Source organism: Olea europaea, chromosome 22 (genome assembly GCF_002742605.1).
Source record: "Olea europaea var. sylvestris chromosome 22, O_europaea_v1, whole genome shotgun sequence".
Lineage (NCBI taxonomy): Eukaryota > Viridiplantae > Streptophyta > Magnoliopsida > Lamiales > Oleaceae > Olea > Olea europaea.
In genome coordinates, this window is record NC_036258.1 from 15,151,215 (window position 1) to 15,165,007 (window position 13,793).

Below are 13,793 nucleotides of genomic sequence, written 5' to 3' on the forward strand. Positions count from 1 at the left end.
TAGAACTCTTTTCTTTTTAATTCTTTTTTTATTTTTATTTTTTTTTCATTCTTTTCATAATTAAATGTGAAGAGACCATTTTGCCCTTCATAAAGGGGCCAAATAGTGAATTTTTGGTTAACTAACAGATTTTTGAAGGGAAACATTCAGGAGTCCATTCATCGAACATTTATTAAAAGGTTTAGGGTGTAGGCGTTAACATTAGACTTGATTGGACATCTTTGAAAGATTTGGGATTTCTGTTACAAATTTTCCTTTTTCATTTTGTTAAAGTTGAATAGTAGAATTGTTCTTTTACATGGCATTAACGACAAAAATGGATGGAATTCATAAATATGAACGATATGAAAGAATAAATGAAAAGTTGGTGATGGGAAAGGATAAAAAAAGAAAGGGCACGAAATTGCCACAAATTGAAAAGGTTGAAGACTCAAAAGTGAAATTTAGCAAAATCTTATTTATAATACAATCAAGTCTTGTGTACCGAACTTGGTATAAAGACGTGACAGATTGAGTTGAAGCTAGTCATACCAATAGTTCAAAAAGGAATATATCTATGAGAATGATTCTTTTAGAGCGCGTTTGATTGCCTATATTTTTTATGGAAAATGTGTTTTTTCACCCAAATTTTTACTTTTGTGCTATTTGATTCTCATTTTTTCCATGGAAAATATTTTCCCACTTCTGATCACATGATCATGTTTTCCTCAAAATCAAGGAAAATATTTTTTTTAGGAAGAGTATGATTTTATTTTCCACAGAATTCACTCTTTTTTTCTCCCGCTTATTTATCCACTCTCTCTCTTGTTAACCCACCAATAAAAAATGGATAAGTATAGTATTTTTTAGGTTGAAAATTAAATCAATCAAACACATTTAATTGACAATTTCTATGTAAATAAATTCTAGACAATTGAATTATCTAGAATTCATTTTCTTTCTATACAAATTTCATGCTTGCAATCAAACGCACCCTTAGTATAATGGGGTCTCTTAACAAAATAATAATAATAATAATAAAATAAAAATAAAAAATAAAAAGAGAGTTTCTTTTGAAAGAGTTTCCTGAGCAGAAATGGTTTCTGGGTGATTGTCACCACGTATCGAAGTTCTTATATAAATTGCCTTCCTAATCAAATCATCTCCTATATCAAATTTCCTTCCTCCAATCATTAGTTTAGCCCTAGTTTCAAGAACAGTAGCCCTAGCTAACGCAAGATCCTCCAAAGACAAGGGTTCATTTGTGCTTGTGTTCGAATCTGTTTCCAGCAAAGTGATCCGTTTAACCAGTTCTCGACCGGTTGAGAAATGCCTGATTCGTCGTTTTTGAGTTCATCTATACAGAGCCGGCGAAGTTCCAACGTAGCAGAACAACACGAGAAGTTGTTGAATGTCCGAATGGCGAGTGGGAAATTACTTCTTTCACAAGAAATAGTAATTGAGACACCTTAACCTAGACGGCTTTAGAGTCTTTGCCAAATCCGAGGAGGAAACATACATGCGGCCTATATATGGTCAGAGTGGATGTTTATCGACCGTTGGCTAATGATAGCTTCTACCATAGCTTGTGCAACTCCGGTGATTCCTCTCTTTCGAGCATAAAGCTTGATGAGCTCGTTGAACTGAATGTAACCTTCCTTTGTACAACTTCTTGCGATATTGAATCGTAACAATTAGAAAGATGCTTCGGCCTGTGATCTCCGAGCATATGATGATGTTAAGCCACAGGCTATCGAAGACAAAATCTTTTTCCATAAACGTCCGTGTGGGTATTTTTCTGGTATTTTACGAGCAGCTAGAGCTAGAATGGGTACCAAAATTTGTGCTGGCGCGAGCCAACCACTTGCCAAAACCATTGGGGTCGCCAAACTCCTTGATCCATCATCTGCGTGATCAAATATCAGAAAACATACCTCAAAAAGCTGCAAAAGGAAAGTCTTCTGCCTTAACAATTTATTTTCTCAATCACTCCATGTCATATCCCTTGAAGGAATCTGGTTTATGGTATCCAAAAGCCTACTGCGAGTTATAGGAAGTTCGGAAAAAATTGCTCCAACAGTAGCAAGACCTAAAGTTAACCTTTCGAGTTTTTCCTCAATAAGCCGTAAAACATCAAAACTGCAATTGAGAGTGTTGGATGGTATTGGACCTCTTTCAACCCAAAAACTAGCTCAAGAGGTCAGGTTTTCCCTTATACTTATAAACTAAATACCATTTCCATTCACAATCGATGTGGGACAACCTCAACAATCTCCCCCTCACACATTGAGCTTTGCGGGAGACCAAACACATCTCCTCCACATGTGAGGCCCTGCGGGAGACCAGACTTGTCTCCTCCTCACACAAACCCATATCGCCATGACTATGAAAACTTGTTGATAAATCGGTCTCTAATACCAGTGTTGGGTGGTATTAGGCCTCTCTTATTCCCAAAAAGCTAGCTCAAGAGATGAGACTTTCCCTCACACTTATCAACTGAATGCCAACCCCATCTCCAACCAATGTTGGACAACCTTAATAGAGATATCCTTGGTACTTTCCTACATTAAAGACATCTCCTTGACCCCAGATAGGTAAGAGAGTCCCAATGGCTCTAGATTCATTCACTGGGAGACACTTATGGAGATAATGATGTGTGTTTCCTTGCCAAAACAAGGAAGTAGATCCATTACAATTTGCCATCTCACCAGTCCCTTTCACTTTCCAACTTATTGATTATCACCAGAAATTGAATGTTGTGCATGAGCTCTTTTCGAACTCTAGCTACAACTGCCGTCTCTTGATCCTCGAAGCTGTTTGTCTAGCTTTTCTCTATGTAATTTTCCACTCCTACATCCACTTCTAAGAAGTGCCATAAATTTAACAAATCTACCTTAAGTATTTGCTTTCGCGTCCTATGCATAGGACCATTTTATACCTCTGATAGAATCTGTATGCAAACTCGAGAATCAACTTTGAATTCGAGATAGTAAAGTTGACAGAGGAATGCAGTACAATCCTCAAAAGCAGCTCCCACAAAATCAAAAGATCCGAAAGTTTTACAATTCCATGTATGATTAGGAAGTCTACCATCGAAAACACTTTGTGTGATTTAGGGGCTAACATCAATCTAATGCCCGTTTTCTGGTTAAAAAAGTTGGGTCTTGGAAAGGTGATCCAACAACCATCTTGTTGCAATTGGAAGATAAATCAATTACTTACCCATGGGGATTATTAATGATGTATTGGTAAAGGTCGATAAGTTCATTTTTCCGGTGGACTTTGTGGTGTTGGACATGGAAGATGATGAAAAGTTACCATTGATTCTTGGGAAAAGCATTGATTCATGTACAAGAATGAGAGTTGACATTGCGGATTAATGAAGAGCAAGCAACATCTATCAAGCAAGAAAGGCTCCAAAAAAGGTCAACACATACCACATGATCCAATCAATTGATGCAGTGATGGGTGAGAAAAGAAAGAAGGAGTTATTCTATGATCATAAAGTACAGCACATGGAAACCAGTAATTCATCAAGGAATACATCTATTACTGGTAATACTTAGGAACCAAGGAGGTGGTTGACTTCCTATTGGCTTACTAAGCTTATCCACCTAACAAAATTGAGAATTATGTGGAACAGCTTTCGAAACCTCCAAACATTGCCATTTAGCTAATTCTTACAAATTTTATAATATTTTAATGTGTGTTTTGGTGTTATGATATAGGTTGATGAAATGAAGGAAATAAGCAAAAGTTGACAAATTTGGGAAAAAAATGGTTAAATTGTAAGAGATTCAAAGTTTAGAGACTAACATGAAAATACTCAAAATTTGTGTCGAACATCACGATGAAGATTTGAGAGTGTTACGAGTCAGTTAGATGAAGAAAGATATCAAAGGGATCAAATATAGTTTTTTTTAAAAAATATTTTTGGACTCTTTTCTTGGCCCAACTCAACCCTAATTTGTCCAAAACTCCAAAAATACTATAAATAAAAGATCAAAAACCTATTCTCTCGAAGAATTGAACCGACCGAAAACAGAATTCAAGGGAGTAAGCTTCAAAAATTCAAAGGGACAAAACATCAAGAGATTCAAGAACGAGAGAATAAATTGAAGATCTACAGCCGAGTTTTTCTATTCTCTTTCCTATGTTTTCTTATATGAATTTTAGTATTTTCTTGGAATTCATATTCTAGGATTTGATTGTAGCCAAAACTTGAGATTATGGTTTGATTATGTTATAGTTCTTTTTATTTGATTTCCCACATATGTGTTAATTATCATGTAATTAACGCTTTCAATTAATTGACAACTAATTGAATGAATAGATGCTAGTCAACTTCAACACTCAAGAGAGGAAAATTTAGGCCGATATAGGATTGACACGTAGATTTTATGGGGCTCGAAAGAAAGTATAGGATGTATGAAACTTACTTCATAAAAGAGTCATGAATTTGACAAATTCTTGATTTTAATGCAGAATAGAGATATTAAAAATGAAATCTAGGATTAATTTTTAACCAGCACTCGAGAGAGGGGAAAGAAATATATTAGGGTTCTTGCTTTAACCATGAAAAAATTAACTAGAATAATTGAATTATAATTGATAGTTAGATGAACTCATTCCCTAGGCTTTTCTTATATTGATTTATTCATATAAATTGCATTCCTTGAATCAGTCATAATGATTACTAATAAACACTTATTTCATTTATTAAACTAGAGCAATTTTTGTTATTTAGGATGAATTGATACTTAACTTCATACATATTTCGTTTAATAGGTGTAACTCGAGGAAAAAAATGAAATTTGATAGATGAGAGGGAAATTTGCTAACTTGGGCTTAATCAAAAGTTTGGGGACTAAATCGCAAAGTATCAAAAGTTGATTCGGACATGATGTTAATGATTGAAGAAGAGCGAGAGGCAATTAAATGGTATTAGAAGATGAATGATCGAAAAAAATGTCAAATATGGATCAAAAGGAACGAAGAATGAAGTATAGGGACCAAAGTGCAACACATGGAAAATTTTCATAACGGCGCGCGCAGGCCAAAACTCTCGCACGTGCAAGGGGTTGAATTTCATAAGTAGAACTTAGAACCAATAAGCAGCGCGCGTGCAAGAAAATATACCGCATGTGCGCACGGGCATTTGTCGAAGAAAAATTGGGCAGATTCCTTTATTGACACAAGTCCTTATGGAAACAAAATCCATCATACTATTTAACCTAGGACGATGACCAGAACGGGGGCTTCTTCTTCGAGAGGACAAAAAGAGGCTTGAAATCTCAAGAGGCAAAGATCAACGAAAGCAATTGCAAGAAGATTGACGACAATTGGGGGGAAGAATTCACGCAACAAAACTAGTTTTTCTTATTCCCGACTTCTTCTCCATGTTCTTTATTGTGTATTTTACCATGTCAATCAATTCTATTATGAACTAGACTTTAATCCTAGGGATTTGATGTAGCCTACTTAGATATGTTTTAATTCCTATATAATTATTTCAATTAATCTTTCCGCTTATTTCTTTATATTGTTCTTGCACAATGCTTTCAATTAACTGGCCATTAATTGACTGGTTTTATGCTTTAAGTTTCGATGCTCGAGAGAGGTAAATTTAGGCGTGATCTAAGAATAACATAATCTAGGTTTCGTAGATTTCGAGAGAAAGTGCAAATCTTTGAGGTAATTCCACTTAAATAACTAGGCGCTTTGATAATTTCTATATGTTAGTTCGGAATAGAGATATTGAAATTAAAATATAAAAATAGATTATATTTGGTGCTTGAGAGAGGGAAATAGAATCAATTTAGAATTCTTGCCTATAAATTTTGGAAAGATTGATAGAAATAGTTATAACGGTTGTAACATTTTCGATAGTACAGTGAAATCACTCTCTAGTCATTCATAATTTGATAAGAAACTTTACAAATTGCTCTTTTTTACTTTGCATTGTTCATCCCATTCATTTTAATTTAGTAATAAAATATCGTTTCAAAAATTGATTGTCTAAATAAAGTAAAAGTTAAAATAATAATTGTACTCGATAGAATTCAAATATCAATCACTGTGGATTCGACACTTTTATTCTAATACTATATTACAAAACTTAATACCGTACACTTGCGGTATAAAATCACGTTGCATAAATCGCGTGACAATTACTCTTAGATTAGACGATACTACAGATCACAAATTTCATTTATCTAGATAAACTAGAAACTGCACAATTATAGTACTTAATAAAAATTAAATTACAGTCCCTGTGGGTTCACCACTCTTAACTCCATCATTATATTACAAAATTTGACAATGTACATTTGCGGTATAAATCATGTTACAGGAAATGCATGACAAAATTGTATTTCATGATGGACGAAATATATATGGAACTATATATAGGGTTATAGTCTCCAATTCATATGCAATTTCATATTTTTGTTGTGTCATTTCATCAACAAAAGAATACAAAATAAAATATATTGAAAATGAAAATCCAAAACTCACATTTAAGATCATTAATCAATAAGGTATTGAAGCAATCAAAATTACGAAGCAAGAAGCGAATTATGAATAGATTGCAGTCGATTCTCAAAATCAAATCCATAATCAAGACCTAGTAATAAAGAATCATTCTCAATGAGTTAAGGCATGTTCCGTATTTAATAATTCTATTGGTGATTTGACTGCGGAATTTTGGCAATAAAGGAATTTATGTTATCAAATTCAAAAGTTATTAAAGCGGTATCAAAGCCAACTCCATGTTGAATGAAGAAAGAATTTTACGATTGAAATTCATACATTGAATTTTAGAAAGCTTTAATTTAGCATGTGAATTTTAGGAGTGAATTGCCCAAATGGTCACTGAACTTTGTAAAAGGTTTTCAAGGGGTCATTGAACTTTAAAAATCATTTAAATGATCACTAGAAAAATTACGCCAATCCATTGAAATATAAATTTTGCAAAAGATTTTCCAGAAGTCACTGAACTTTGCAAAAGATTTCCTAAAAGTCACTAAATTTTCTAACCCCCAAACCACCTTAGAGCCACCATTTATGGATCACCAAAATTCACCCTCCGGCCACCTTGGCCATTGGATCGACATACCACCTTGAAGCCCTCGTTTTCCTCTTCGCAATCCATCCAATCTCCAATCATAACACCAACTGATGTGGCCAGAAATCCAAGCCAAAATGGGCAGCCTGGAACAACAAAAAATGAAGATTTCGACCATTTTTCATGCTTGGTCAACCCGTTTCGGCTTGAATTTTTGATAAATCAGTTGGTGTTATGACTGGAACTTGGGTGTGTTGTGAAGAGGGAAACGAGAGCTTTAAGGTGGTATGTCAGTCCGACGGCCAAGGTGGTTGGACGGTGGAGTTTTGGTGGTCCAAAACTGGTGACTCGTTCACTTTCGACCGTTTTTGTGCTTGGTCAGCCCATTTGGCTTGAATTTTCGGCCAAATCAATTGGCATTATGGCCGAAACTTGGATGGATTACAAAGAGAGAAGCGAGGACTTCAAGGTGGTATGTCAGTCCGATGGCCAAGGTGGCCATAGGGTGGATTTTGGTGGTCCATAAGTGGTGGTTCTAAGGTGGTTTAGGGGTTGGAAAATTTAGTGACTTCTGGGAAATTTTTTACAAAGTTTAGTGACCATTTAGGTGATTTTTAAAATTCAGTGATTTTTAAAAAATATTTTGCAAAGTTCAATGACCATTTATGAGATTTTTAAAATTCATTGACCCCTTGAAAACCTTTTGCAAAGTTCAGTGACTATTTGGGCAATTCACTCGAATTTTAGCCTTAATTTTAAAATTAAGAATTTTTCAACGAAGAATGTTTGGGAATTTAATTTTAGAATTTTTGGGATTTTTGTTTGGAAAACTGGATTTGCATTTTTTCTTCTAGATTAAGAGACAAATTTTGTTAAATTAAGGGATGCAAGCTTCAAAAGTTGATCTTTTACTTGTGTTTTAATACGAGAATCAATTTGGCAGTTTCATCCATATCAATTAGTTTAGTCCCTAATTTCCTTATTTTGGCATTATTGAGTTTGTGATTCTACATTTGTGGTGTAATTAAATCTTATAGAAGGTCCTTGTAGGTGCAGTGTATATGCAGCTCTTGTTCTCTAGCCTGTTGTGACACATCCCGCGATTTGCCTCTCTCACAAAACTCTAGGGACGGGGAGGTCGGAGCTCTCAAGGTTGGGATTCAACCTTTTTTTTTAAATCTCATAGAAGGATTTTAGTGTATTGGGAATTGATATTAAGAGAGAGAACGAAGGGGGAGAGAGAAAGGTGGATCTGCACGTGGCTGTTTCAATTAAAAGAGAAAAAAAGGATTTTCGAAAAGTTTTCTTAGAAGTAACTGCCAACGTTGTGAAGCTTGTTTCCGCGACACTGCAGTGTCGACTTGCTGTTCAATTTTTTATTTTTCTTTTTTGTCAAAACAAAAGAAAGAAAAATAAAAATTATAAGCTAAAGGGTAATTAAATTCAAATTTGGTACCAAAGTTTCTTTCGAATTAATAATTTTTTAAAATGGATTAATTGAAACAACATGTTAACCAAATAATCTCTCTCGTCGAGATTTATCTATTTAAAATATTAAGAAGGTTGTGTGCACGAAACTTGTGCGGATATTTACTGACCTAAAGGAAGGTCAATATTTGACCAAATTATCTGTACATATGTGACAATAAATATGTGACAATTATAAAGTTTCTTTTTATGTAAACATTGAGTTGGTCAAAGATAGATTTAATGTTTGACATGGTTTATTGTCAATATTTGATTACTACATCAAGAGTATTACTTAGAAGTTGATATTTCTGTCCAAAGATTGGATATTAATATTGTGCTCGTTCTCTTATGATGAGGCCACTATTGTTTGAAATTATTGATTATCCAATACAGATTTCTATATAAACATGTTATTTAAGTTTAAGTTTTCTATTCTGTTAATCCATCTACTTCTACAATATTTGCCAACTAATCAATTAAATTCTTGTACTTATGGAATCAAATTTTAAGGGCTAAAAATAGATCATTCATATCGTTCTTGGCTATATGAATCTAGATCTTATGTTAAGAGAGATCTTACGTTAAGAACTGAACAAACCACTGCCTTTATGAATAAGAGTTCTGTTAATGAAAAATGGGACTCGAATAAGTGGGATTGTTTAAACCGCATGGGTCTTATAATCATGAAGCGTGGAATTCTAGTAACAATTAGGAGTGCTAAGGTAACTACTTCCAACGAGTTTCTTGAGAAAATTGAAAAACATTTGGGAAAAGCAATAAGGTCGAAACTAATACGCTTATAGCGAACTTAGTTTCAGTAAAGTATATCTGTAAAGAAAATTTAAAGGAGTACTTCATAGAGATATATCATCTTGCTTCAAAACTAAAGACATTAAAGCTTGAGATGTCTTATGACTTACTTTGCATTTAGTTTTGACTTCTTTTCCTGTACAAGTCAGTCAATTTAAGGTTAGTTACAATTGTCAAAAGGGGAAGTGGACTTTTAATGAGCATACATATTGTGTGTAAGAAGAAGAAGAGCTACAGCAAGATAAAACTCATATTACTCACTTAGCAAGTACCTCTAAGGATAACTTAAAGAATAAAAAAGCTGTATCCAGTTCGGTTCAAAAGAATCCACGAAACCCTGGAAATGATAAATTATTTGGCTGTTGCTTTTGTAATAAAATTTGGGAACTATGAAAAGTGATTCTACTAAATGCCATGCAAGACGTGTAAAGAAAAGTACACCTCTCACTTTGATTTATTATGGGGTTAACTTAGTTTCAATACCTAAACACACTAGATAGATAAATTTTGGTGCCACTACTTGCGCAAGTGTGTCCATGTGTGGTTACTTAAACAATTGATAGCCAATTGATACTGAAAGATTCATTTATGTAGGCAATGGCGAATCTGTTAAAATTGAGGCTATAAGGATTTTTAGGTTATTATTAGAGACTGATTATTATTTGAATTTGAACGAGATATTTAAGATAAATTATTTTTTAGACGAAACTTGGTTTCTATTTCTATATTAGACAAATTCGATTACTTTTGTTCATTTGAAAATAGTAAGTTTAGTCTCTTTCCTAATTCAAATATTGTGGGTATTAGTTCTTTATTTGGTTATGATAACCTATATTTGCTTAATTCTTTTACTTTTCATAAAGAAACCTTGTAGGTGAATTCATGTGATATTAAAGATAAATTAACCAATAAAAATTTTGCTTGATTATAGCACAAGTGGTCTGGTCACATCTCTTAAAAGAGAAAGGAATAACTTATGCTAAGGAATTCTTGATCCTCCCGATTTTACGGACTTTAATGTTTACGATAATTACATTAAGGGAAAATGGAAAACAAAAGGAGATTAGGTGCCAATATGACTCCGAACATCAAAGAACTAATTCATATGGTTATCTATGGACCATTCTATTCGGCCTCATGGAATGGCCAACAATCACATATTATGTTCAATAGCGATTATTTTTGCTATGGCTACCGTATCTCATTCATAAGAAATCACAATCACTTGACATGTTAAAGGCTTATAAGGCAGAAGTAGAAAATTAACTCGGCAGAAGAATAAAAAAAGTCAGATTTGAGCATGGTAGTGAATACTATGAAAGATATGACGGATCAAGAAAACAATGTCCATGGTCTTTTGCTAAATTTCTAGAGGTTAAAATTTCAATAAAGTTCTAAGTAAAGCAACTCTCAAAACCCCTTATGAACTTTGGATAGGCAAGAAGCCTAATTTGAAGCACTTGCACATTTGTGGTTATAAGCAAGGCCTTATTGGCCCTCGAAAAATAAATTGGACTTCAAAATTGTCAGTTAATAATTAATTGGAGACTTTGAATGGTCAAGGGGTTATAAATTTTAAAATCCCACTATCATGCCAATTTTTGAAACATGAAATTGTCCAATCCTTTAACGATATAGAGTTTATCAGGGGATAAGGTTACGAGGGAGAATATTTGTATATTTCTTCTATTGTAATTGATAATGAACAGGACCAGAGACAAATTCTTGCTCTAAATATTATTCAAGAATCAATTTCAGATCAAAAAAATATTACAAAATCCCCCATACACAAGTAAAATATTGTTTCAGAATAACAAACTTAACAACCTTAAGAACGAATGATATTAAGGAAATCCACTAAAGAAAAGAGAAAGACAATTTGGATGACTTTATAAGCTTTCTCTAGGAAATAAAGATGGCATCAGATTGGTGGAAGAAGATCTAATCAATTAACTTTCACTGAGCAATGCAAAAGTATAACTCTCAAAAGTAGATTGATACCATGGATAAAGAGACAAGGCTCGTAAGTGACCATAATGTTGGGAACTCGTCCCATTGCCTGAATATATGAAGTCCATTTTGTAAATGGATATTTAAAACCAAAAAGGATTTGGAGGGTGATGTGGTGAGATATAATGCTCGTCTTATGTAAATGGTTTTACTTAAAAGGAAGGCATTGACTTTAAAAAGATTTTCTCTTCGATTCTATGAAAGACTCTTTTTGGAATATTATGGCATTTGTGATACATATTGATCTTGAGCTATATCAGATGTTTTACAAATTAAAGAAATTCATCTATTTGCTTAAGCAAGCTTCCTGTTGACGGTATAACAAATTTCGTCAAATAATTATTTCGTTTGATTTTGAGGTAAATATAGTTGATGATTGTGTTTATCACAAGTTCAGTAGGAGTAAGTATATATTTAAGGTATTGTATGTTGATGATATACTACTTCCCTGCAATAATATAGGTTTATTGCACAAAATCAAAAGATTTTATCATGAAATTTTGAAATGAAAGATTTTGATGATGTATTTTTTGTATAAAGGATACAGATATATTGAGATCATTCTCGGAGTGTTTTTGAATTATTTTAGAAGAGTTATATGGAAAATATTCTTAAAAGATTGGGGATGCAGGATTGTAAACGAGATGATACCCCTATTGCTAAAAGAGACAAATTTAGTCTCAATCAATGTCCCAACGATAAATTTAAAAAAAAATGAAATACAAAAAATATCCCATGCTTCAGTAGTTGAAAGTCTAATGTATGCTAAGGTTTACATACGTTTGGATATTACATTCATTATTTGAATGCTAGGCAAATATTTAAGTAACTCTGGGATGAATATTTGGAAAGTAGCCAATTGGATTATTTAGTAATTATAGATAACTAGGGATAACATGATGACATTTAAGAAAATCAGACCAATTGGAGACCACGGGATATTTTGATTTTGATCATGGAATATGATTGAGGAATATTGTTACTAGGCTACGTATTTTGGATGGAATTGAAATATCACTTTAGTTATTCCGTGACAATAGTAATCTTGTATTCTAACAGGAGGTCGATAATGTCAAAGTTTATAGACATAAATTCTTAGTTGTTAATGAAATAATTCATAGTGTTCAGGTTTCTATGAAATATACTAGGACAAACTCTATCATTACTAATCCGCTTATTAAGGGGCTATCACCCAAGATCTTTTATGAGCATACTGCTCATATGAGTGTTGCATCTTTTGATGATATGTCTGGGAGTTTGTATTCAAGAGTTGTCTATTTTAGACACCTTTTTATCCATGAATATTCGATTTATTTCATAAATAAAACACTCAATTCAGCTTCACTCTGATTAAAATTTATGGTTGATCTGATTAAAGAATAAGGTAGGACCAATTGGAAATAGGCATGTTTGGATCACAATGCATATACTTTTCATGCTATATATCCATACTTGATATATGTTATTTGATTGTGTTGGTATATGTGATCATTATGGGTTTAGTAATATTATTCGTAACGAATGACATTTTGATCCTATATTAACATAATTAATGGACGAGATTGTTTGAAAATACTTTTGATTATGATAGCAAAAGTTTTAAGTTCATAAGTTTATACACATTATAAAGTAACATATATGGCCCAAGTGGAAAATTATTGGGAATATATTAATTTGTCATGTTGGCTGACATATATAATTAATTGTGCATGAAGGTTATCTTAAAGTTAGGCCCATTTTAAAGCGATCTAATAAAGAACTAAAGTTATTGGGCTTAAGACATCTAAATAAACTGAGCCAAATTAAATGTGTAGACACTAGATTTCTTTAGAACCGTATTTTCATAATGGACCAAATACATATGAAAACTATATATAGGGTTATCATCTTCAATTCATATGCAATTTCACATTCTTTATATCATCCCATCAACACAAGAATATAAGAAAAAACATATTGAAAAAAAGATCCAAAACTCACAATCAAGATCATTAATCAAGAATGTGTTGAAGCAATCAAAATTATAGAGCAAGATGTCAAACATGAGGAAATTGCAATTGATTTTCAAGATCAGTAATAAAGATTCAGCAATAAATAATCATTCCCAATAAATTAAGGTATGCTATGCATTTAATAATTCTATTAGTGATTTGACTGAAGGATTTTAGCAATAAAAGAATTTAAGTTATCAAGTGATTTTTTAATTATAAAAAAATATATAAATTATATGGTATTTTTCAATTTAATGAGTTTATTTTGTCATGGTGACTTGTCTTACATTTTATTAAAATATATTACACTAAAAATGAGTAAAACCGGTGGTAAAAAATGGTGATGGGTATTCTATATTTATATAAACATTTGAGAAATTTTGGATAAATTTGCAATAAAAATATGTGGAATTTGTAACATGAAATGAGGGTTTTCGGCTCATATTGTAAATATTTATGTATGAAAA

The 13,793-nt window shown here is 32.7% G+C and overlaps 1 pseudogene; it reads right to left on the reverse strand.

Annotated features, from left to right (window-relative positions):
• Window positions 1–1,041: 1,041 nt before the first annotated feature.
• On the reverse strand, window positions 1,042–3,072 carry LOC111371189 (annotated as a pseudogene).
• Window positions 3,073–13,793: the final 10,721 nt, after the last annotated feature.